Source organism: Lepisosteus oculatus, chromosome 11 (genome assembly GCF_040954835.1).
Source record: "Lepisosteus oculatus isolate fLepOcu1 chromosome 11, fLepOcu1.hap2, whole genome shotgun sequence".
Lineage (NCBI taxonomy): Eukaryota > Metazoa > Chordata > Actinopteri > Semionotiformes > Lepisosteidae > Lepisosteus > Lepisosteus oculatus.
Window position 1 is genome coordinate 4,837,849 of NC_090706.1, and position 26,397 is coordinate 4,864,245.

At 40.9% G+C, this 26,397-nt stretch overlaps 1 protein-coding gene across 5 annotated transcripts in view; it reads right to left on the bottom strand.

The window, feature by feature from the left end:
* The window catches only part of eva1ba (eva-1 homolog Ba (C. elegans)), a 37,584-nt gene extending 11,865 nt beyond the window's left edge, over positions 1–25,719 (bottom strand). Inside the window, exons 1-3 of one of the 5 annotated variants that reach the window (XM_015348770.2) lie at positions 25,652–25,719; positions 25,008–25,182; positions 9,399–9,559 (exon numbers count right to left, since the gene is read on the bottom strand). The gene's annotated coding sequence lies outside the window, so the exon portion shown is untranslated. Of the gene's footprint in view, positions 1–4,969; positions 5,315–9,398; positions 9,560–17,899; positions 18,172–25,007; positions 25,183–25,651 lie in introns of those variants that run through there. The other 4 variants (XM_015348773.2, XM_015348769.2, XM_015348772.2 and 1 more) reach the window with 4 other exon arrangements.
* Positions 25,720–26,397: the final 678 nt, after the last annotated feature.

Consider the following 26,397-nt stretch of genomic DNA (forward strand, 5'->3'; position numbering starts at 1 on the left):
TGATTACTCTGTTTTCAAAGTGTGGATGTTTCGCAAAAGAATTAATTAGTTGCAAGATATTTGTACTTAAATGTACACAAATGATTTTAGTTGAAGTGTTTCACAAGTGAACTGTTTGCCTGATAAGGTCAAGACATAAAAAGTTACAACTTAATGAATCATTACACAGCCCTTGAAATCTGTCAATTTGGCGTAAACTTTAAAGAGTGACTGATTTTGGCAGCAGACCATTTTTTTTTCAGCTGTGCAAGCAATATGATCCCAAGGTGATCCTGACAGTAGCTGCATAAAAAAATGCATGATCTCATCTGAAGCTTAATCTTGTCCACGTGTATAAACCCAACGTACAAAAGATTAAATTTTGTGGGACTCTGAATACACAGAATATATGCAATCAAAATATAAGTGTTTAATGATGGCACAGCACATCATCTTTAAGGATGCCTCGATTGCAATGGGCCAAACTGTAAGATTTACACTCAAAGGCTCCAAATCTGCATGTACTCATGTGTGTACAGGAGTCCTACATTGGCCAAGGGCTCCAGTCATTCCTGTCAGTACCTTCACAGATGGATCAAAAACTGAGTTACAGTGTTTGTGCACTTTTTTTTCATTCCCAATGTACAGATATAGTGTTTACCTAATACATTAAGTGTGTTTGGAGTCAGTCAGTAGTCTTGAAAAGTTTTTTGCAAAAAATCAGAGTGAAGTGAAGACGTTGTGAAAGGTTTCTTAAAACGTGACGCAAATGCTTCAGATTCATACAGAAGCACTCGTTTGGGAAACCACTGGAAAAGTACAGACACAGTGCTGATTCACCTTAAGGATTTCATGAGGACATGCATTACTTTAAGCTTTCATCTAAACCTAAAGGATCTTTTCCTACATTGCCGTTTTGTTTTTAAATGCTCTATCTTCACAGCACAGAAATTAACAACTACTGATGCAGGAAGACTGAATTTGGGCAAAATGCATCAGGTTTCGGGGATATTATCCCCATGGTCGGGGTTTTAAAAAAATTGCATAAGAAATTTGGTCATGTAGAGTACCATACCAATAAATGGGAACTAATCAGAACATTAGTCAAAACTATAATATAGGAACACTGAGGATTTCAAAAGTGTAACAGAGATACACACACCTACCATAAGGTTACAGTTATCAACTGGATGATGTCATAAGGGCATGCATGAATTAAAAGCCACATTTTAACAATTGCAGAGATAATGCTGGATTACATTCATTTTTCCTTCTCCTTTGGAACCCCCCATGCTGGTCTTAAAGTAATTCTTCAGCATTTCATCTGGAATCATTCGCAATGTTGGTTGGAGAAATCTGCAAAAGCAGTGCAGCGGTGAGCTGGTTAAACACCCTCACAGCCCACAGAAGGGGGCATGTGTGCCGAGCAGGATAATCACTGCTCCTCTGACCCAGAAAAGATAACACCTTGGTAGGAGTCTCACAGATCATTTCACAGAAAAGTCAAACAATCTTTTTACCATCCATCTACCACACATGACATGTTCACGGCATGTTGTGTGGGGATGTGTGCTTACAAGGCTAATAGTTATACCCCCGACTTCCCATCTGACCATAGCTACACTCTTACACCATTTCATGAAAGTCAAACCTAGTTTTCAAAGATGGATTCCTGAACTGTTCAAACCAGCTGTTGCCTCCATTACATGTTAAAGAAAACTAGACTCACAATGTCCATTCAAGGGATTGCAGAAAATGCAGTAAAACAAATGCTCAATATTCTTTACATTCTCTTCCAGAAAAAGCTAACAGCTTTTCGTCTATCGCTAAATTGAAAGAGTTAAAAGTCTTGGGAAAAACTTTAACATTTTAAAAACTGTGCCACGAAGTGAGGAGATGTATCCATCTTCAGTGGTTTCTACTTCGCAAGTGACTTGAATAAAATCAGATTCATTCCCTCTGAATGTGACTTGATTAAACAGATGACTATTTTGTGGTTTTAAAACAATATCAGAGATGAATGGTACCCTTTTGGATTTATAGGAAGTGTCTTGATGGCATTGTTTTTGATGGATTTCTAAAAAATCTTGCTGCAAAATAGGGTAGTAACAATAATCATGTGAGACTAAATGCATTCCGTTGTGTTTAAAGGATGTTATGATGCAAGTTGGTTCTAAAGCTGCTACTAAAGAGGGGAAAGTTGGTACTGGTAGTTCTTCATGAACCAAGTATCTCCTGGTTAAATATTACACCTTTGACCATTAGGATCTAGCATGCTATATAGATGCAATTTAAGGGAAAATTGAGCTTTCAGCTCTGTGTAAATTTCCTGTTAGGGACTCTTCAATCCTTCATGCTTCAAAGATCAAAGATCACCGGGTTTAGACTTGAATCTAAAGTGAAGGATTGACCTCTGACCTCCAAATCTCACAGAGTATGTTAACTACCAGGCTGACTGATAAGGCTGACTGCATGCAAACAAAGTGTGGGGACCAGGGACAAGGGAGAGACCTGCCTGGTTATGAAAGAGGCGTGTGTATTGGGGGTGGGGCTTTTTTGTTGTACGTAAGAGAGGAATTTGTTAATGGGGTTGGTAGATAGAATGTCCATTAAAGACTAGGACACAGATTCAATACACTACAGCCTGACATCAGAGCTGTAACGTCTGCGTTTGCTCCCAGAGCAATACACAACCAGGGCTGGATTCCTCAGATATACTCCTTTGGACTTTAAGAAAGACCAAAGACAGTGTTGCTGAATGTGCAAATTATTTTCAATAAATCACTTACATTTGTCAAAATACAGTATTAACGGGGGTGTTTACTTGTATTAAGGATAAGGTTGACTTATGCATCATTGCCAGTTGTGCAGGCTCAAAGTATTCAGCAGCTGTTCACAGTGCCTGGGGCATGCCACGTTCCCCTTCCTTCTGATTTCTCTGACTGAAAATACGGGTTGAAGAAAGTAACTTGAGTCACTTGACAAATGCCTGAAAGAGCTTTTCACCTTAAGTAGCAGGGGTCTGCAACCTGCGGCACGCAAGAGGACCTTTAAGGGCATGTCCAATAAAGGCCTCATACGCCAGGAAGAATTTAAGATAAAAAAAGATTACAACTGTGCTTGACTTTCCTGAAACTCTTTACAACATGTTACACCATGAAATGCCTTTGGCATAGAAAAAAAACCCGATTCACTTGGATTATTTACTTGCAATGTTCCAGTCCTGTTTTGGCTGTTCAGCATGGCTAGCCTATCGTTTTTACAAGAAGGCTCGCAGTCCGTGCAGTTGACAACCTTCCAGTGTCTTTACGGCGTTTATGGCACGCTTTGCACAGTCATAACGCAATAAAAAAAAAAACTTTTATCAGAAAAAGGAGGAAACTACCCCCGAACTACATGCGAAACAGCATCAGACTTCTTTCAGGATTCGAGATTTTCGGCACCTTGGCCGGCTGTTTTTTCTTTTTAAACCAGACAGCTTCGATAGCAGGGACGGGGATTTCTCTGTGTTTCAGTGGGTGTTGAGGATTTTGAAATGCACCGCAGTGAAGTTAGCTCGATGTTTAATATTCGCTCGGTTTTCATTTTTTGGAACTTCAGTAGCGTCAGAACGAAACCACTGGAGATGTCCGACTTCTTTCAAAAGTTTCACTTAACCGTTTAAACGCTCATATATTTTCGAGACACGGTATTTCAGATGTTACGAGGAAAATACACACATTTCAAACTACGTATGTTTAAAAGATCGCTGAAAGCTGTGGGACGTTTTTTTCAGCATTTGGATCAATATTGTGAGAACAAGGATTTTCGCAGATGAAGTTCATTCTTTGTCCTTTCTGTTGCCGGTTAACAAATAAACACTTCAGGCTTGCGTGCTGCTTAAAGTGTCAAGCTACGTCAATGGTAAGACGTGCATATGAATTTATATATTATTATATCTGAATAGTATTTTTATTACTCGAAATGTAAGTAGAGCTGTTATTTACATTAAAGAAATGACCAGTAACACGCAAATCCTTAAATACAAGTGTGAGAATGTACTCTTGGCACGCCCCCTCTGAAAGATTAACGACCCCTTTTCGCCGAGCAATCTTTTCCCAATTCCAGAGTCTAGATCCGGAGACATGCTGAATTTCAGTATCAAAACGAAACTGGGTTAAAAGCAATATCTAACGAGGAGTTGCTCATGCTTGGCATAGTGCGACCACAATCATTTCCCCTTTTACACTCCTCCTGCTGAACTGTTTTGATAATGATGGTAATTAATCCTGCTGAACGCAGCTTTCAGATCCAGCTCTTGGCAGTGAGGAATACAAGCTACTGGGTGTCAGCTTCAGTCCTCACTATTTTCAGTCCGTTTGCATTCACACCATCAAGATTCCAGGACTTCACAAGCAAGTTGTTTCAGAGTACAATATGAGGCTTCTGACTTTTTTTCCTAAAATAAACTATACATATACAACTAGTAATGCAAAGCAATTGTGAATGTAAAGTACCACTGTGTACCTATTGAAAACCTCACTCCTCACAGATCAAAACAGCACATATGGACTCACAAAGTCATTCTGCACCAGCCAAACCACTGAATGTATGAATCACCGATACTTCTAGGAACAGGCATTTCTGTCATCTATAGAAATCTTCAGGTACAGTACGTACAGTACAGTACATTGCAGTTTAGTTTTCCTGAACGCTAGCCACACAGCACTGAAAAAGACAATTTAAAATGGTGAAACGTCTGCACAGGAGAATTCATTCTGTTACATGGAAGTACTTTGAGGGGCATGACCACAATAATTGAGGTCTTTTCCAGCAGTTAAAAAATAGAAAAAAAATGATAACAGAAAAGAAATCTGAACACAGCACCTTGTCTTCGGCAAGTAAAGGGTTAACATTCCCAGAATTCATTAATACAACAATAAAGCAACACTGAAGATGAAGAGAAAACTACCAAGAGGGAGAAAAGAGGAAGATTTTCACAAACACTTACCAAAGGTTACAGCCACCAACACGATGCTGGCGGAGGACAAATTTATAAAAACAAAGTTCTGCAAAAAAGTAGGTACCTCCACCTTCTTTTTTTTCAGAGGGCAAATAGGTAACTCTGGTTAAAAAACATTTTACAAAATTGAGTTTTTCAGAGTTGTGGCTGCAACATTAAACAAGCACAGAAAAAAGTGGCAAATTGTCCACACGTTTCTGGTGTGTCTCTGCTGTGCTCCCGGACTGTATCTGATCTGCGAGTCTCCCTGACAGAGGCAGGCAACTGGAGGCTGGGAGGAGGTGGTTACTTCCTTCCAGATGTTCAGATGCAGTAATGAGTTGAGCGCTGAGCTACACACTGAAGCCACAGGAAAAGCTGTCATACAATACCTTCCACACACACACACAAAAAAGAGGCAAAGCCAAACATGGGCAGGAGGGAGTACTTCCCTTCTGTTGTCAAGGAAACTGCCAGGAAAACTACAGGCTCATTAACTGGACTAAGTTTTTCCTTTCATTTAAAGTTTCCCGAGTGTGAATCAAGCATTCCCCAGTATCTCCAGGCTGCCTTTTTGGTAAAAATCATGCGTAAATATTAAGGGTGTCCACTCATCATAAATATATTGTTTATGGCAATGAAGGAATAGAAGTGATATACAGTATATTTATAGTACAGCACTCATAAAGTCAATTGAATATTTTGTTACAACATCCCATAGACATATTATTTAAAGGGGCTTTCCACCCCACTCGGAACTGTGAAGTGTTTCCCGAAAGCACAACAAAAATTGTCCCTAAAGCCTGAGCCTCAGGACCTGCAAAGTTTTGATTAAGCCATTGAGAGTACCCATTTAACATGAATCTGCTAAAGACTCCTTGGAGGATACACACGCTACTGAACAGGCTAATTAATAATTATTTGGATTTTACCATTTCAGTCATTGACATTTAGCAGTGCATATCGAGACCATATTCAAATAGAGTGGAGGCAACAGAGCAGGGTGGTTTTTACAAGTAAATGTTATTTTTCTGTAAGTGTAATGTGTGTTTAGCAAAGCAGAGCCTTGCTGTCTAATGTGAGAGCTGATTGTGTGCAATGTCAGATAGAGAGGGCACTCGAAACTGCAGCTTGTATAGAACATCATTAAAAAAAGGATCAGTTCTTCACACGCACCCCACAGACCCCAAAGGAGCTTCCTTTGTGCCTGATTGTCATGGCGACACAATGTTTGCTCTTCAAACACAATAGCTTCCACTATATTATCTGCAAACACTGGGAGTTGCTGTGTGGGGGTGAGTTAATATCCTCCAAGGGCACAGCTTGAAATATACTGTAAATCTGGTTACCCTGAAGGGCACAAATTTCCACGTCTAAACCTGACAATACCTGCCCGTGGAAGTGCTTTCATTATTTGGGAACAGATCTTTCGACCTGTCTCCTCCAGGGAGGTCTGTCATGTTTCCGAATCCATGCCAGCAGCTTGGTGTTGTGTTTTGGGCATGAAACTGAGACAGAAACAGCCATAAAGCCCGGCGTGAGATGATAGAGTCCCCAGTACGACATTTAATTAAACTTGTGTCGGACACAAGAATGACAGCGTGACCCCACCAACTCTGTCCAGTTCTCAGACTTCTTGCCTTCATGTTCTTTATTGAGTTCCAGGAATTTAAGTGGTGAAAACCAATTGGAAAATCAAAATATAAAACAGGCAGCTCAGTCAGCGAGCACAGTGAAAGATGCTAATTTCTATATTTTTTATATTTGTTTAATTTTACAAATCAAGATCAAAAAGGATGTCCTGAAGCAGCAGTCTGCACAAAATCATCTGTTTTGAGATTCGCCACTTTTGTGGATGTTCACATTTTGTACTGGTCACAGTTCTACAGAGTCTTGCATTTGCAGGGCGGAGCGGTGGCTCTGTGGCTCAGGATCAGTGCCTGTGGCTGGAAGGTTGCTGGTTTGTGTCCCATGGCCGGCAGAGGAATCCTACTCCGTTGGGCCCCTGAGCAAGGCCCTTAACCCCAGCTTCTCCCGGGGTGCTGTGTAAATGTCTGTCCCTGTGCTCTGACCCCAAGCTTCTCTCCCTGTCTGTGTGTCTCATGGAGAACAAGTTGAGGTATGGGAAAATACAAATTCCTAATACAAGAAATTGTATATGGCCAATAAAGTGATCTTATCTTATCTATTTGATTTAAGGAGGGTAAAAAAACTACCTGTAATAGTCCAGGAGATGTCAGACTCAGGTCTATGCTAACGATTGCTTTGTGCTGCAAGCTATTCTGTAGGTCTCTCAAGAGAGAGGCTCTTTTTAGATAAGCGTATTTTCATTTTTGTAGAAGAAAGTACAGAACTGTAAAAACAGTGCTTGTAATTGCAGAAATGTAGGCCTTCTGATACCATGGAAGTGATGTTTAAAATGTTCTTGAAATTCTGTCTACAAGTCTTTGAACTGCCTGCTAGTTTAGACACCCATCTATTGGACACGTTAAAGAGAGAACGCTTGACTTCTTTATAAGGCATTGTAGTTTGTTTTTTTAGTCCGATTTCAGCTCTAATTCTTGCTCCTTATTTGATTAAAAAAACAAATGTTAGGAGCAAATAAGGCACCCTTCCAATGATCTTCATTATTAAAGTAAATATTCTGAGTTCTGTGATCTGTTTGCAGCAGCAGTTAATCTTTCTGTTCCAGTTGAGAGTTTTGAACTGTTCTGGATTTCTCTGCACAGTCCACTCACAGCTGGCAGATGTCCACTTGTCTGTGATGTTGATTCAATGTCCGTAAAGCAGGAGTTTTTCAAGCAAAAAATAAAAGTGCTGTGAGGACAACTTTTCTTGGCAAGCCCTGCAGAATCCTATTACTATAGAAGACTGAATGCAGTTAAAACATTTTTTAGTATAGGATGTGCAACCTCTCGGGGCACAAAATGTGAAGCAGATACAGAGATATGTTTGACTTTAACGAATCCTCTGTTCTCCTTCTCACATTCTCATTTACAGTGATGACCTGGAAAGTGTTCCTTGACACAGCTGGGCATTTTGCTGGAGAAATAGGGGTGAAGTTTCTTGCTCAGAGCAAGAGCCTGCAGTGCTTTGCCCACAACCCCGCCGCTACTGGAATTAGAAATTCTGCTTTCTACTTCCAAGCACGGGCTCCTCAACACTAGTCCACCTCTTCCCATAGTCTTACAGAAGCCGAGGAATCAATTGCATTTAAAAATAAAAAAGAAATATCTAGCAAATAACAGAGCAAAGAAGACTAGTCCCCGACAAGACAGCGCTTATTTACTTTGTGGTGATAAGTTAAAGAAAGATAATAAACAATAGCTCCCATCTGGGTTCCAGGGAAAACAGTATAAACACTCCAGCTAGACGCTGACCTTAAGTTCTCTTAAACAGCAGCAGGACTTATTGAAACTGAGTAGGTATTAAGAGATTTTATTTGTTTTATTTGATAAAAATGCTGGCAGGTCTATTAACTGTGTTGCAAATAGAGAATCAGCCTTTCTCAATGACATAAAGCCCATCAGGATGTGTGCCTATAAGCGCACAAAGAAAGCATTGTTTCCTCTTTGCAGCAAGGAGTTTTCAGAACTCATTGAGGCTGGCAGTTTCCTCTGTGATATAATAATTGGCAAGTATAATTCATTTAGTTGAGTTTATATTATATTTCTATGAGGTCATAGCCAAAATAAAGACACTAAAGGAGATCACATCGGGATGCTGGTAGCCATGGGACACATGAGTCATAGCAGCAGCAGTAGAAAATCCACTTCTTCACAACTACAGTATCTGATTCAAAGACTTAATGAAATACATTTTTAGCAACCTTATTTGCTATCTTTCTCTAACTCTTTATCCAACTCACAATCATAGACATTGGTCCCTCATAACCTAACACACCAAGCCCTCCAGAATTCAGAAAAACAATCTTTATTCTCCCATTCCCTCTAGACTCGCAAATAATCATTTTCATCCAAAATGAGCCTGGGCAATTATTCCTTTTCTTCCTTGATTCTTGATGCTCTATGGATTGTAATGGCATTCATTTTGATGACAGTCAATTTCAGTTCCCTGACGGTAACTCTAGAAGTTGAGGCTGCACCTTTAAACATGAAAACACATGTTCATATCTGAAATCAGGCCGCAGCTCATAAAGTATTGCATGCCTATCTGCCAAGAGCTCTTGAGCATGCATGTGCTTTTATAATTAGCCACGCTGTAACAGGTTTGGCAGAGCTGTATTACCTTTTCTTATGGGATACGGCATGTTTAGTGCTGTGCTCAGTAAGCTTGAATGGTTTAACCCTTCCACCAGGAGAAACCTCAGTGTGTGCACCCCCCCTCCCCCTGCACAGGAGGAAGATTATCTCTGTGGAGTCACAGCTCTATCAGCTACCGCCATCTCTTTAAACCGGGGAGTTAAAAACTATCTTACCCTTTATCCTTTCAGCAAGGTCACAGAAACCTATCCCCTCTTCTGCCTCTAAGCTGAAAGCTTAAGACTTCCTTGTTGAAACCTCTAAAGCAGGGAACATGTGATGGTGATTGGTGGGCCTTCGGTCGGAGGAGGAGGGATGTGTGGGGGTTCAGCGATGCCTGTGAGTTGGAAAGTGGAAAAGAGAGGTCTGTTTAGTATTAAGCAGGAGGGCTGCAACAGGAAATGTTTTTTGGAAGACTGACGCAGTGCCCTTGTGGTCAATACCACGCTCAGTCCTCTCAGCTAGGCTGTTAAAGCCCTCAGTGTTTTCTTCTACAGCTTTGGGGATGGAGGTCATACTGGAACAAGCAGGGATTACGTAAACAGTTCACCACTCTCTTGGACCAAGCTCTTGGTCCACACCCTCTGCCTCTGCAGGTTATAGGAGTGGATTGAGGCTGTGCTTGTCGCATGCAGTTTTGAGATGCCCACTGTACTGGTTCTTGTGGGCTTTGTGTTACACACACAGGTAAACTTAAGCATAACAGGTGAACAGTCAATTGCCAGCACTGAGGAGGTTTATTTGCTCATTGTAATAGCACCATGGAAAACTAAGTCGCCAGGATTCATTTAAAGCAATTTTCAAAATCCATCTCAGACTCTGTAAAAAAAAAACAAAGGCGATCCAATTGTGTTCTCCAGCTCTCATAAAGCAAGATCACCAGCTGTGATTATTGCTACCAAGCTGGAAAGCATGTGAGAAAAACACTGCGACAAACAGAGCTTCATATGGATTCACCCCATCAGCCTGTTGTTTTGATGTTCAGTTTCAGGGTGACAGCCTCAAGTTTGCTTCAATTCAAACAGTTTATATTAGAGAAAAAGGGATCAGTTGTTATTTCAGCATAAAATATCAATTTAAGATGCAAGAGTAGTTTATACACAAGTAATGGGTTAGAAATATTGCAAACAAGACCTTGGATATTATTATGAGACCAAATCACCGCTCTTTGGAAGACATATAGCCAGCCACTTTCAGCAGCCAGTTTTCACCCTGCTAGCTACCTGGGGAACAGGCAATATTAATGTTCTTCCAACTGATAAGGTGTGTCCAGAGCAGCTTCTCCTCAATCTGTGTTTTATGGACTCTGGCATCAAACATTCAAAAGGCCTTAAGCAATTCCACAGGAAAGGAAAGCTGGGGAGGTAGATACTTTAAAATCACAGCCCAAGCAGATGATTAACTTCCATGTATCTTCACCCCTCAGAAATCTCCTGCAGCAGAAGTCTAAAATATCTACTGCTTTAAAAGGCAAAACTACAACTGGCAGGAGCAGAAAAGCTGTACCTACAAATGGAATAATATAATGGACACGTGTGAAGTATTAAAAGGATTACTGAGGCCGGCCAGACCAGGAAGGACTGCAGTTTCAGCCAACCTGCCACTTTTATCTATAAAAAGATTCACACGAGGTGATCACAGATGGTAAAATTGGTTAATTGCAATGCACATTGTCACATGCTGTTCAATTAGTGGGTTGGTGTAGATAAGGGTGTGTTAGCGAGTGTTTGGTAGTTCAGGTTGGTGTTGGGGGTGTGGGTAGATTTCCCACTATAAAGACTCTTTCAGTATGCTTCAGAAGTCCTAACTAGTTCTTGATGTACTCAGGCACCTTGAACTACCTGACATAAATCAGGCTCTTTTACAATTGTATTTGAGCAACGAGTGTTAGAGGCTTGAGTCCCAAGCAGAAGCAACCACTTATATGTTCCATTGCTGAAGAAGACACAAGCTCTCCCACAAACCTCCTGAACATGCAATGACAGTTGGCAACATGAGCTCTTGACAGTCTCAAGAACCTTTTTCAGGATTAAGTTATATATTATAATTAAATAATATCTCCAATGTCCCCAGTAAATGTTGCGCCTCCTAATTATGTTTTGTATTGTGTTAGGAACCTGAAATGTCATAGGCTTTGAACACTTATTTTGCAATGGAAGTGCAAAATTGCCTTAAATTTAAATTTGCATTTATTTCTGCTGCACTACATAGGTGATACGTATTGTGCCACTAAACTCTGTAATGAGACCTTTTTCTGGTCCTGTGGAGACAGTAAGAGATCCTCCTACTGAAACTGCCTCTTATTCTGAATAGAACTGCAATCTTTAATATGAATAAGCACTGAATCAAGGGTAATTGTAAGCTCTCAACAGTCATGACAATAGTTTGAACAGATAATTTCCCTAATAACACAATCGTATTTTGGAAGAAAAACTAGGTGATGGAAACATAAGAGTTTATCTTTTGTTAATGAGGTGTTAAACAGCAGAAAGTATAAATAATGCAGCAGTTCGAGAAACTAATTGTAAACCATTAGTGTTTTGAACCCAAATTACAAATGGGTGACACGTGTGCTTTATTGTGCCAGTTTAAAGAATTAACAGCCCTGTCGGTACAGCAGAATTGATTTTCATTATTTCCAAAAATTGCACAAGTGCATAAGGGGAATACTTGTGTGGAAGTGACTTTTTGTCTGCATGTAAAAAAGTGGGAGAAAAGGGATAATTATTCTTCTGACAGTCAGATGAAAAGCAAATAGGAACCAGAGGGAAGAAGCGAGCGGGCCTGATCTTCTGCTCCCGCTGGAGGTGAATGGCCTGCCCTTGACAAGCACCATCTGTAATTTCCAGAACTCGTACACTCTGCTCTTTTGGCCCTTGTTCTCCCACATTGACCTTGTCATTCCTGGATAATTTTGGTCTTGGAAAGCAGCTGTTTTAAATTGCCCAGACTGCATATTTCACAAAGGGGGGTTTGCTAACAAACTGCTTTCCAAAGAACACACTGTTCAGGGTTAAGTGTGTCCAATAGGAGCTGAAAAAAATGCACGTATGCTTGTCCTTTTTTTCTTGCAACCAGCTTGTTTTATTTATCCAGTTTCTCCCTGGGATGTGAGATATTTTAGCATTCTTTTGCAGAAAGCTTCCTATCATTCTCCTCCTGTGAACTCTAAAACACTGTCCAAAATTAACATGTTATCCAGGCTGGTACACACCCAGCTCTGTGTACAGAAACTTAAATGTGAAGTACAAAAAAAGTAAATGAAGTAGAATTATGTGGGCAGTAGAATTTGGGAATTGATTTCACTCTGCACCTCAGCTTGCAGAGAGAAAATAAAATGAGAAACCTGTTCCAGAGAAACAAAAGAATTTTTGACTCCTGATGTACTTGCCTATGATCCTTGTGTGACAGGTCTGAGCTTTAAATGCTAAAACAGTGAGGCACTTTTTCAGCTCATTTTATTGAGCTTTTGTCTTCCCATCTTAAAAATGAAATCTGGGCCACAACATTCTGGCTACAGTTATTTGCATATAGTTTTCTCCTCTCGGGTTTTTGAAAATGGTAAGTTTTAAAGCCTTGTCATTTAGTCCTGCGCACTAAACCTTAAGAGTGCCGGGCGATGTTCACTTTTGTTTTTCATGAGGGGGCATTTTGCAACATGGTGAATATGCCTAGGAGACTGAATTGTTTTGCAGTTTTAAGAGTGTGATGCAAACAAAGACACAAAAACCCAGCTGACTGGAGAACTTTGAATTAGCAGGAGAGATGCTGTCTTCATGTAATGTAAGTCGGCACTTTCTTTTAATTAAAATCTTTTCTTACTAGTGAGTACCCTGAAGACAACAGAGACTTTAATTTGTTTTCCCAGCTATGACAGGCAGACTTGAATGTTTAAAGAGTTTGCAAATGTTTGGCAACAGGAATCCGAACCCTTCCAGACCTTTTCAAAAATGCATTCTTGGTTGAGGCTTGAGGCAAGGCTTCATTTTCTGACTTTGCCCGTGACAAATAGAACTGTCCAGATAGCTCTTTGGAAGGTTGAGTTTCTACAAGCCACAATTATAATGACTTCACATCTGAAATGTAGGCTTTGAGTTATGTGCGAAATGAGGCCTCATGTGTGCTGGACAAATTTAAACTTAACTCCCTTTGCTAGTAAGCAGTTTCATGCTAACGGATTGAAGTGAAAATTGGTAGTCACACTGGAGACCAGAGAAGGCAGTATGGATTTCAAAGTGGTGAAGTTCCCGATGTTTTGGCTCAAGATATGTTTGGGGCATTACAGTACATTACAGTAGCCTTTGTCCCCAGTTTTCTGTTGCATGATTGATGCACTTGATTTTAAGAAACCTGTTAATGCCTGTTTAAATTCCCTGCTTTCCATGGTACACCGGGTAACAAGCTTTACAAGAAAGCTGGGATAAATGGTTTGGTGCTCCCAGCCGTAAACTCGATTTTCCACCCAAAACATTTTCCAGCACGCCCACCTGGAAGATGTCTGTCTGAAATTAAAGCTATTCCGCTCCACTCGGGAGTTGCAAGGTTACAGTGTCCCTTTATTCCCCTCATTTCTGTATGTGTTAAGATCCTTTTACACACTGGTCGCAGATCACAGGTCTTGCTAATCTCCAGTTTTATCCAGTTTCAGCTTAGAACTGCTGTTGCTGTTCCCAGCCATTTGCACCTCCTGGGCAAAACTTGCTGTTGAAAGCTGAAAGCCTCCTGTAAAGTGATTCTCTAATCCATCATCAGTTTCAACCAAGAGACTGAGGATTTGGAACAGGCACTGTCTGCAAAGTAAAGGAAATGACCAAAGGGGCTTCTTCCACAGCAATCTTTTACTACAAGACATAATTAGGGATCCTGCAAATGGAAGGGAGGAAAATGACAAGGTTCCTTAAAAATGATACTGTACTGATTTAAGTGAGATACTGTATCCACTTCTTGGAGCAAAGAGCAAATCAAGGCAAATCCTGTTGCTTTTTGTCTCAAGCCAAAAAGAACCAAACAAAATAATTGGCTGGACACACACAATTATTCAATATCCCTTCAAATAATTTATTGGCCACTGTTCCGTTCTATGGAACACATATGGCCACGATACATTTGACATATGTAAGCAGGATACTGACTTACACCTCATCATTTTCCAGGGCAGCTGGTTATTTTCCTCTCTCGGCCTGTTGCCCACCAACAGGTTTGATAGGATCTCCCATCCCAAGTCAGGCTTTCAGCAGCTTCCCCGAGGGAGTAAACTGCAACTTAGAGATCAGATCAGATCCTTGGTTTGCCCTCAGCGTTCCGGAGCTGATGAACTATTTCCTGAATTTTCTACCTTCCTGCGTGCAAAGCCTATCTTCAAGTGAATAAAGCCATCTTGCAGGCCCACCTCCCTGTTTGAAAGTTGATATATTTGGCATTTGAAGAACAATCGTGTAGATAAAATCTATTTAATCTGCAATGTATTTGGTCCGCAGTTGCTCAGGACAAGTTGTACTCGCCCAGCCTGGCCAAACACCTCTTAAACATAAGAAGCTGAACAAAATGGTGTGCACTGTAATTTGTTTTACAATGCATCCATTCACTATGATATTTGGCTGGGCACTGAAGCATGTGTGCTTCATAAAGGTTTAATGTGATATACCATGATAAAAGCAGGGCGCTGAATCACATTGAAAACAAGGTGCAGCGCAGATAGGCAATCCATGTAATTGTAAATGCACTGAAGCACTCCCGGAAGAAGAATTGCAGCCCCCTGCTGAAAACCCGCAGCTCTGCTTCACCACTCAATGCATGCACAGTCACGTACAAATACAGATTACGAATTGTAAGTTGTAATGGAAAAATAAAATTGACAAAGCAACTGCTCTGTGCAAACTGGCTAAAACCTCAGGAGAACTGCAGAATCACAGTGGGATTTGTTCTCAAGTGTTTAGTAGACACTGCAGATAATTATAAGAAACAAAGTTAAATGCAGTTTCTAAGACTTTGCAGGGTCTCTTTGTTGCCACACCCAAGAGCTGATGGGGGATGGGGCCACAGATAAAAAGCTCTTTGCCTTGGCGTTCACATTTACCCTCTCATTAGAGTACTGCTAGGAGGAGCAAGCCATTTGAATATAATGACAGATAATAACAGGGATTCTAACAGCTGTCAATGGGAGAAGGAGCCACGTTACAGCAGCGTTACATTAAGATGACAATAAAGCAATGGATCTGTTGCTTTCCTTAGCCTGCAGGCATGCTAAGACATTGCCAAGGCAGAGAATTGTTCCTGCTCTGTTATCAGCACACATGGGGGTGTTAAGCTCAATTGCACGCTTTCCCGATTTCTCACCTGGGATGCATTCCTGCCAGAGCGAGGGCTGGGCTCTGCCTCCGGCCGCCTCCCCCCCCCCATCCCCAGCTTGGCCGCCAGGATCTCTGGCTGTCATGAGTGCTGACACACACAGCAAATTAAAACAAACAGACGGGGCTCTTGCATCAGCAGGGCCATCTGCACTGCCAGCCATTAGGAGTTTGAGCAAAGGTCCCAGCCAACAGGCTGCAAAATCTCTTCCAACAGTAGTAGATAAATAATCCAACAGTATTAGATAAATGGCATGCATTAATCTGTACATTTATGTTGCTAGGTAAACAACACAGTAACCTTTTTGCTTGTTTTCATATATACCAATAAATGTATCTGTAATGCACTTTTTCTAGCTGTAAACATGGAACTGCAATATCATGACACACTAAATTAAATTACAGATGCAATATTTTAAATTTAAAAGATGACTGTTTTAGACTATATTCCTACCATATTAAAGACCTTGGCATTTCTTTTAACAGAGCGCTGTACTGTATGACGCCTTCATAATAAATGACAACACTCTACCATATGACTTTAACATACAATGACTTTGACAATTAAGCTCCTTTCTTCCTATACACTAAAGCATGCAAGCAACAGCATGTACATGTAAAAACAGCTCAGCACGAGTAGCAGCAAGGAGACTCTCGAATGTGTCTAATGTGGAATGGTTTTGGATTGTAGCCATTGTGTCAGTAGAAAACAAAAGCTTTATGTTCTCAGTCAGAGCTACACGGGAAATATGAATTTGAAAAAGAAGAGAGTTTTTTTTTTTGCTGGCATAAGTCAAATGCTGCAATGAGGACCCAAATCATATTTACTGACCATAAAATACCAAGCTATATAGCACACTATTATATGCAGAAGCCTATGATATTTTATTTTATGTTTGGTGCTGACATGGGAAGACAAAATATTGCTGCCTAAAGTGGAACCATCTGTCAATTTAGCATTCAGAATTTTCTTAGAATACAATGCCTGATTTCATAGAGTCTGGACATCTCTAATAAATCATAAAATAGTGTAGGGTTTTTCTGAAGATAGCACCCAGGCAGGCATCATCCCAAACCCATTTCTGGCTGTCACAGATAATACTTGCAGATTCACTCTGTGCACTGACAGCTGCCCTTCACTGACTACCAGATTACCTTACAGCAAGCTAACAAGTGGGAATCATTTCGATTTCACACAATGTTAAAAAGGAAAAAAAAGAAGAAAAGCAACAGTAGAGACATACTTTCTCATAAGTCATCCCCATATTTTTTAGAAATGTGTGCTACCATCAGCAGTTGGACTTCTTCACACAACTCTGAGCACAAATCAAACTCTGAGAGAAATGATAACGTACATAGGTGGCCTGATAGTGCTCTGCCTCTGAACGAGAACCTGGGAGCTCTGATGGATGGCAAAAGCTCTCAAAGTCATTGGCTGAATATTATGCCAAATATTCTGAAAAATATTTGCTCTTTCTGAAAAGAACGGACACAAAATTAACTATCTGACAGAGCTGTATTGCTATTTTCTACATATTTTTTAAACCTGAAATGGACAATATTAATAAAAAAAAACATCAATCTGAAGCGGAAAGTAAACAGTTCTACCATCTGCACCTACATAATGAAGGCTGAACAGAGTCAAAACCTTAACTGATCTGTCTCAAGCATGCCTTCTCTGTGAAAATGAGCCGACATATTAACAAATTTAAAATAAATATTCAAAGGACTGTTTTCTCTTTAAATATTTTTCTTTAGAGATCATGCGTGACCAGAGGTATGAAAGAAATTTAAGTCCCCACTGCTTTGTATGCTGGGCCCTAAATAATAAGTGGTTCTTATTTAACATGAGCCTGAAGTAACATTGGAGACCTGGCTAATGTTCATTTGAGAACATGTTCTTAAAAAAAAGTATTACGAGGCAGTGACTACATAAACACAAACGAGTGAGACCCAGTCCAAAGCCCAGACAGTGAAGCTCACTGGATGACCGCAATCTGTTAAGTGATACACTGTGCAAAGCTTGGAGGGGGCTGGAATGGAGTTTCTGACACAGAGCAGGATTTAATTCTGTATTTGCAGCTGAAAGCAAAACATTTTGTTACTGAATATAAATAGAGCTGAATCCCTGACACCTTCGCTGGAGCTGCAGTTCTTCAGAAAGCTGCTAACTCTCTGCGCTGCTCCAGCAGTGCCTGTGTCTCAGCCAGCCTCTGGAATCACTGACAGCAGAGCTGGCCCAGGGGGTGAAAAGTTGCACTTATTTTACATGTAGTGCGAGTATCATCTTCCCACAGAGCACAAAGATGAAGAGGAAAACCTGAACCTACCGTGCTCTTCTTTCCCTTGCTTGTGGTTTGAGGAAAAGTGTACTCTCTAGCCTCACTTTCCACACCTCCAGCAAAACACGAGCTCAGCTGCAGTCTGCTTGGGCTCAGCCTTTCCAACATGTCTCTCGAACCAGATAGCTGCTTATTAAGACCACAGCCCCAGGCTTACAGCCTGCCTTTTCTTTCTTCACAGACGTCTTTCATGTCTTCCACTCAGCTGAGCCTCAGAAGTTACCAGCTGTGGCTAAAAGATACTCCCAAAACTGCAATAGCTTGGAGGGGTGAAGTGTAACATACCAGGAGGCAGGTTAATAAATAACAGAAGTAAAAATTGCTGGCTTTAAAGATTTTTTTAAATCCTACTATGAATGCTTGCAGTGAAACCAACAGCACAAACAACAACATTTAATCTCACAAGTGTTGCCAAGTTGCAATAGCATTTACAGAAAAGGTGAGATTAAATTTATTATCCTGGCAAAACATCAAGAGTTTTTTCCTGTGGCTGTGCTTTGAGTGGTGAAAGAGCTTTAAGCACATTAGCTGACTGGATTTTTTAAGTCTGACAGCAAGACTTTCCATTTCTCTTCTCTTTAGCACTTATATTCACCGGGCAAGGCGCTAGAGAATTTGGAGGATTTGGTTCCTTATATTTGGCTAATTCGAATTTAGATACAAAAAGAGAAATCACGCATGTGTATCCACATCCAGAGAGAGGAAACTAGTTTGACAAATGACCAGAAGCAATGCTATGGTATTCTCAATGAGGTGTGGTGGACACTTGGCTTAAGATGAAACCATGAGATCAAGCAGTGTCTCATTCCTAACACATAAACACAAACAAAGGAATTATGTGCAAACTTATATCTAGACACTTAAAGCCATTGCAGAACAAAGAGATTATCCTAACCTACTGTATTAAGGTTAACATTTCTGAAATTGTGATGGCTAAGACTTAATAAATGCATATCTAAAGCTTTACAATTTTCAGAGTTTACAGTTTGCCTCAACCTTAAGAAAGCACCTAACTGATGCCATCAGAAGCAAAAATCAAGGAGAAAACGCAAGAAAGCAACTAGATAGGCGACAGGCATAAGGTAAGAAAGTCCTTTGCTAAGAAAGTCTCTTGCCCCCTTTGAATTTAATTAGCACAGGAAAAAACAATCCTTCACTGCAGTACTTTACATGAATATCACACACAGGAGAAGGGTTGTGTCATTTCCTGCAAAATTGAACAGAAATGTCTTTCTTCATACATGCTTATTATGACCAGTAAAACTGTATGAGTATTTAACATTGCTGAAATGTTTCTTTGTGCGCTAAAAGAGAGTTTCTTAGCCTTTTTCTGGCTGATGAGCACATTTTCAATCAATCCCAAAAGAATCCCCAATATTAAATCTAAAAGCACATCAAAAAAATAATTATAAAAATGCTGATTTGAAAGGACAAACTAATAAAAGAACTGAAGGTTGTTAGCAGAACTGACCACTGGGAAGGAGCACTGATTTTACACTGACCATTCTGGTCTTGAGGTGACAAAATGTATTCTTGTTTTCACAAAATCCCTGAACAACCTCACACCTGAAAAAGCTGAAGTAGGGAGCTGCATCAGCATGCGTATGGAGCAAGTAAAGGTTTATTCCATGCTGAAAAGAGACACAACGTTTTGGCTGTGGAGCCTTAAAAAGGCTTCACAGCCAAAACATTGTGTCTCTTTTCTTCTCTTTTCAGCACAGATTAAACCTTGTACCTGTTCCTTTGCAATCTCACACCTGGTCAAGCACCAGTGATCTAAAAGGAGAGGGCTCTCCAGTAAAATCTGGCTAATCTGTCCAGAAATTATGAAAAGTCAAAAATTGCTGTTGAGCATCAGAGCATCTCAGAATCCCTAAGGCAAGGCCACAGCATGAGACTTCACCCTTGATGGCATGCCAGTCCATCGTAGGGCACACACAAACACACACAGAAGCACACAAGGACAATTTAGCGTCATCGGTCAACCTTGGCACCTTGTCTTTGGAAAGTGGGATGAAATTAGGGTATCTGGCAAAATCCCACATGATCACAGGGAGAACAAGCTCCACGCAGGAGAAGCCCCAGTGTAGTACCGAACCAAGCACAGAGAGCTGAGAGGTGGTGGTGCCAAGCATGGCTCACTGACAGACTAATAGAAACAAATCATATCTTTCACCAAAAAGATAATGACACTGTAGAGACGGATATTATCTAATATTTTTTCATATAAACAATATTAGAAAAACATGACAGACACATTTTCCTAAACTTAAACCTTACTTCTAGTTAGTGGGTAGATTGGGCATAGTGGAACACACCAGAAATACAATGCGCTGCATTGTTAGTGGCTGGTGCTGAGCCAGTGTGCGAACTACGAATGAACACATGGGGGCTAATTCCACACTGACAAAGTAAAAAGAAGGGAGAGTAATCTCAAAGTCCTTTAGCCATGAGGCTTTCTTCAAACCGTCTGGAGCAAGACGTTGGAGCAGGCCATATTTCAGATAGTTTCACGAGCGTAAATGCTACCAAACCCGTTCCAGAATGTATGCCCCTTTCCTCTCCACAGGTCATTCAAAAACTGAATTATAAGCTCTTGAACCTTAAAGCGAGGTCACAGTAAATCAGAGGAGTGTATTGATGGCTGCTAGGTATAGAAGTTGGCTGCTTTAATGGGGAGTGTTACTAAGACAGACAGTTTTACTGTTTGTAAATTGACAGATACACGACGTTTCCCATGGAGCAGGGGCTAAGCGATGTGTGTGCACGTGGGGTGGAAGAAGGGGCTCAGTGGGGTGGAATTATTACCTGGTACACTTTGACAGTCAACACAATGTCTGGCTTCTGTCAAACTTTAGTTTACTCCAATGGGAAAGTGGCATGACCAATTAGTGCAGGCGCTCCTGGACTCAGGGGCAAGAACATAATCAAAATTTTAAGGAAGACAGGAAATTCCCTCCCTTTTTTTTCCATAAAAAAGCATTTAAGTTTGAAACCATATCTTTTAAATCCAGGGTATTCTGTGTTGGCTTCAGCTAATCTCTGAGAAAAAGGAGAGGAAGGGATAAAAGAGATACTGCTTATTGTTTGGTTAGCTGGTAGTGCTAATAAGAATGCTGCTAATACATCATTTAGAATTGCTTTGGGGCAGAAGTGTTAGGGACACATTGGTTGCTGTGTGCAGCCTGCTAACATTTGTCTTCAATTACAATAAATCAGTTCGATGTTAATGATGCCTGCCAGTGTGGAGGTATGTGTGTTTTTGTATCTTCCTAAAGTCTTTCCTTAAGTTGATTCCTTTTGAGACATTCTCCTCAGAGAATTGAACAAATGCCACTGTATCCTGAAGTTCATGCACTCAAGTTACACAAGTTGCACTTACCACCACTGTTACATATAAAAAAACTGGCTAACTTACTGTCGATTACAGTGGCTGCGAATTTGTAGCTAAGAAAACACCTTGAGAGCTAGGTGGATCTTGCCAGAATGCTTCTGCAAAGCAATAAACTGGGTGACCCCAATGTATTCCTTAAAAAAAAGTTTTCTATGGCAATGTCTCGAGTGTAGCTCTCTCGTGTATGTCTACCTTTAAAGCTATTTGATTCTGCCACTCCACCCAGTTTGACTTGAGCAAAGGCACGCATTCATCACAGCTTAGGCTAGACCCATAATTTAAACCCCCAGCAACTGAATACTGCCCTACAGAGCAGGTCCCACCAAGAACTCGGAGTTCTGTAAACACCAGAAACTAATTTGGGCCAGGGTTGAGTCTCCTGGCCCAGCGCCGTGTCAGCGTGGCCACTCTGCGGATTGCAAAACAACACATGGGGAGTGTGGTTTGACTCCATTTTCAGAGTTCCACCACACAGCCAAAGCCATACTTGGCCTGTCATGGTTTGTTTTTTCAATAAACGAAATGATTGTATTTGTGTTATTCCTTTCGGAATGGGAACTGCGGTTGGCGCGCTGTAATAATAGTATCCATTACCACAAAATTATTTTTTGATTTCCGTCTTAGCAGAGTTTACCCTCTCGCTGTGTGAATCTTTGTTTTCTCTGTTGCGCTGCAGGGGAGAGCGAAGGACTCCAGGAAATCCAATAACATTTCACCATCTATGGCAAGAGGCACAGGCAGCTCTTTTTCATGTGTCTAGAGACTGTCTCAGTGGGAAAGAGATAAACAATTCACACTCTCGCTGGGCCATCTACATGACTTCAAGGGCCACAGGCAGCCTTGAAAGCCTCTTTAGGCAGCCCTAGAGAAAATTCCCGAAGACGGGCCAGCACTAAGTTTATTTCATGAGGTCTGAATACTGAATACTGATTTGAAAATTAGACAGTTCAATGCCAGTGGATATCTCAGACCATGCAAGTCATCCACAGGCTCTAGGCTGCCTACCAGTGCATTAGTCAGAAGATCAAGCTGTTTTTAATTGGCTTCATTACTCTGCTCTCATCCCCCACTGATAGCTGGTGTGTGGTGAACATCCTGGCACACTATGGCTGCTGTTGCATCATCCAGGTGGATGCTGCACACTGGTGGTGGTGGAGGGGAGTCCCCATTACCTGTAAAGCACTTTGAGTGGAGTGTCCAGAAAAGCGGTATATACTGCAAGTGTAAGCAATTATTATTATCCTTGAGCAGAGTTGTGGGAGTTCGGAATAAAATCACAATCCTCTGTGCCCTGGTATGAAAACCATATCATCTACTCTTTAATAAAATGTCTGTATCAGATCCCTGGAACAAATCACTAAAAAACCAAATGCTCTTATGTGCAACTTCCACAGGGGGAAGCCTCTTTTCCCAACGGATAAGAAGGCCTATTCTTCATTTCTTTCTTACCTATATTATAAAAAAATGATTACACACATGTGGGTGGCTCAGTGGTGCAATTGCTGTCTCACAACGAGACCCTAGGTGCAATTCCAGACTTGGGGCGCTATCTGTGTTTGTTTGTCACCATGTTTGTGTGGATTTCCTCTGGGTGCTCTGGTTTCCTCTCACAGTCCAAAGACATAGTGCGAAGTTAATTGGCTCTGAGCAAATTGGCTCTGGTGTGAGTGTGCATGTCTCTGTCTGCCCTGCTGATGGACTGGTGTCCTGTCCAGGTTGTACCCTCCCTTGTGCCTGTTACTTGCCTGGATAGGCTCCAGCTCACCAGTGAGCCTGAACTGGAAAAGGCAGTTAGAATATGCATAGATGGATGACACACACTGTGTGTTTAACATGTAGATTTTACATCAACCGGTAAAACACTACCCATGCCCTCATCCAGTTTTATAATAAACCTTTCGTTTCTGAGCCTAGGAATTTATTTAGCCTTGTTAGACCCCAGGTTATCAGGTGCCACTGCCAAAGATCCAGAGAGAATAATAGTTTAAAAACCTAAGAAGGAGTCATAGTGATAATCCAACACAAAGTGGAAGGCTCTCTTCTTTCCAAATTACAATGTATCTAAGCCACTGGACAGCACATAATGCAACAAAATCAGCCCCTAGTTTGAAATTCATTAAAAGATAAAACCATGAAAGATAAAACTGCAATGCTTTTGGCTTTTGATTACAGGGCCTGTTTATATAAGCTGTGCTTTCTTCCCTCCTATTAAAGGAGTACAGCTGGAGTCAGGAAATCCTGAAGATGACTTATCATGTTGCCAACACGGAGCCAGACAAGCGCCAATATGTGGGTGCCGAGAATTCTCAAAGCATTTAAACCAAAATATTTGCAGATTAGAAAGGGTGCATTCCTGCATCTGAACCGCACTCCCAGTCATTAAACATGAAAGTGAGCTCGCGAGCGTCTTATCCCTCCAAACTAGTCGCCGGCTAAGACTGGGAATGCAGAAACTTGTTAATGACTCACACATTAACCGAAACCTCTTTTTTCCCCTTGCGTCTTTGTTTTCTTCTTCAGTGCCAGTACAAAAGGATTTCCACATTTCATGCTCATTTGATTCATACCACTTCCCGGCACCAGGAAATCCAAAAATGTAATTTGCTGCTTGAGTTCTGTCTTCGGGGCTTGGGTCAAAAGGATCAGCATCAGTAACAAAAAGACCATTCTGACCAAGGCCCAATTTTTCATAACATAAGAAGCTAAGAACTAGTACTTGTATCTGCAGCTGGACATACAGTATGGTATCCCAGCAACCCCAATTCACGAAAGGGACGTGCCTTAAATTTCCATCACAGTGCTTTTCAGTTTAGATAAGGACAGATAAAACACCCACTGTACATGGTAGGGGGTCAAGTTCACAATAGCCAACCTCGACTTAGGACTAAATGAGTTGAATGGCATTTGCTGTTTTTGTTTTGAAGCAAAAGTGACCACTAAGAAGATCAAAACCTCAGGGGTTAAGCTAATGCAAGGGTTCACTTTATTAAAAACAGTGGGTCAGGCGATGTAACTCTGTAGAGAGATGGCATTCCCAGAAATGATGGTCAATTGGAACCTTTTTTGTATCACTATCAACAAAACAGAAACAACTTGTTTAGATTTACCTATGGTGAATCTGAAATGGTCTGAAATAGTTGCAAGAAAAAAGAAACACTTGATGTGTGGAGAAGGTCCCTACAAAAGAGACCATGAAAACTGTATTCAACTCCCTAAACAGTTTTCCTAAGTCCAGATGCTGCAGCTGAGCTGGAATATAAACAAATACTTCACCCAGGCGCTGCAAGGCTCAGAGCATGAGATCAGGGACTTGGTTTCCAGCATTTGTCTGATAATAATGCAGGGAGTTTCATAGTCCTTAAGACTAAGGAAAGAAAGGACTTTTCCTCACACTTAAAAATGATAAAGTCCTGAATTAAGTCCTACACAGAAGCTGTCTTTTAGATGAAAACCCTCCACAATATAAAGTGGAGTCTCAACTAGTCTGAAACCAGGAGAAGAGGTCTGAATAAAATGATCAAGGGCCTCTTTCCACAGCTTTTAATACTATAACAAAGTTCTTTGCTTCTCCTGCAGTACACAATGAGTGCTTCACAATTAAACAAAACACATTGCCCCAGAAAGTTATGCAACAGCTCCTTTCTTCATACAAATAATACGTGACACAAGTGAAATATTCTGAAAATGCGCACAAAGACTAACCTCCAGTTTGTGAGGACTCAAAGTCCAGAGCACACAGTCCTGCTTTTTTCTTTCTTCAAGGGAAGGCAGCAGCCTTGCTGTTTCCACAGAAGTGCTTCAGAAAGCTGGCTCTTCTCCACAAACCTGACACATACTCTCAGTCACTGAGCTGCACTGCAACTCACAGCAGTGGGACCTAGTCAGAAAATTCGAGAAAAATACATTTCAAATGAGAAACATTGTGTACCCACCTCCTTTCTCCTCAGCACAGTCCTGACGGCCAAATTACTGCAGACAACCTGAATTTGTCTCTGTTCTGTCAGGTCCCCCATTCAGCCACATGCTCTGGCTCAGCTGTACTGCACCTCCTGGGAGCTCAGGCAGCAAGTCTGAACGCACAGCCTCTTAAACACAGCGTCTGCCACACACCTACTTCTGAAGAGTTTTCTGCACACTTTGCTGACCAAACGTTTCTGAAAGAAAAGCGAACCCCTGGAACCCCTCTAGCTTGACCTTGTTGAATTAGGAATATTTGAACCACAAACTCCTAATTTTCTCTTTGTTTCAAGACTAAAAGATTGAGTTACTTTAGCCTTTCAGAGCAGGGATGCTCCAGAATGTGTCTGGTGCTCTTCTTTAACCTGATTCTTCTTTTAGAAACTCACTCGAAGTTGCGTGGAAGGGCACTCTGGAGTTGACAGCAATCAGTCCACAAAAGAACAGCCAACAGTATCAGCAAGGCTAAATGCGACCATGGGTGCTTTAATGATGTGTTAGAGCAATGGTCACATGAGAAAGAGCAGAGGCTAATTAGGAACTCTGAAACCTTTCCTGGCATTAAATATTTCACTCCCTATACTGAGGCACTCCAAGACAGGCTACACATGCCAGATTCAAAATGTGGTCAGAGCAGTTCTGGTGGCTTGTAAAGAGGTTTGTGTTGTGTTTTATTGTGACTCTGGGAAAACAAATTAATCAGGCCAAAAAGGCTAAAATTGTTTCTAGAAACCCTGCACCTAAACACCTCAACTAACGTTTCTAACAAAGAGTGTGCTGTATTTGTAAAAAATATCATTTGTTTCTGGTCATTGTTATCAATTAGTTCTATTTCTGTTTCGTAGCAATTGATCATAAATTAAAGCTTCTGAGAACATTACCATACTCTTCTTGAACTGTAACAAAAAAAAGACTCCAGAGATACTGGGTTGCAGATATCAATTTTCTTTGAGCTACGTAATATTCTTCTGTTAGGAGTGCATTATGAGCCTGACAGCTTCAATGCAAATGTAACTAACATACTGCTGGAATTCTTACACACCTAGGAACATCAGCACATCTGGAAAAATGGACAAAAAAGGCAAGGCTATAAAATTCTAACTTTTGTTTTTACTCAATACAACTGTCTTGAATA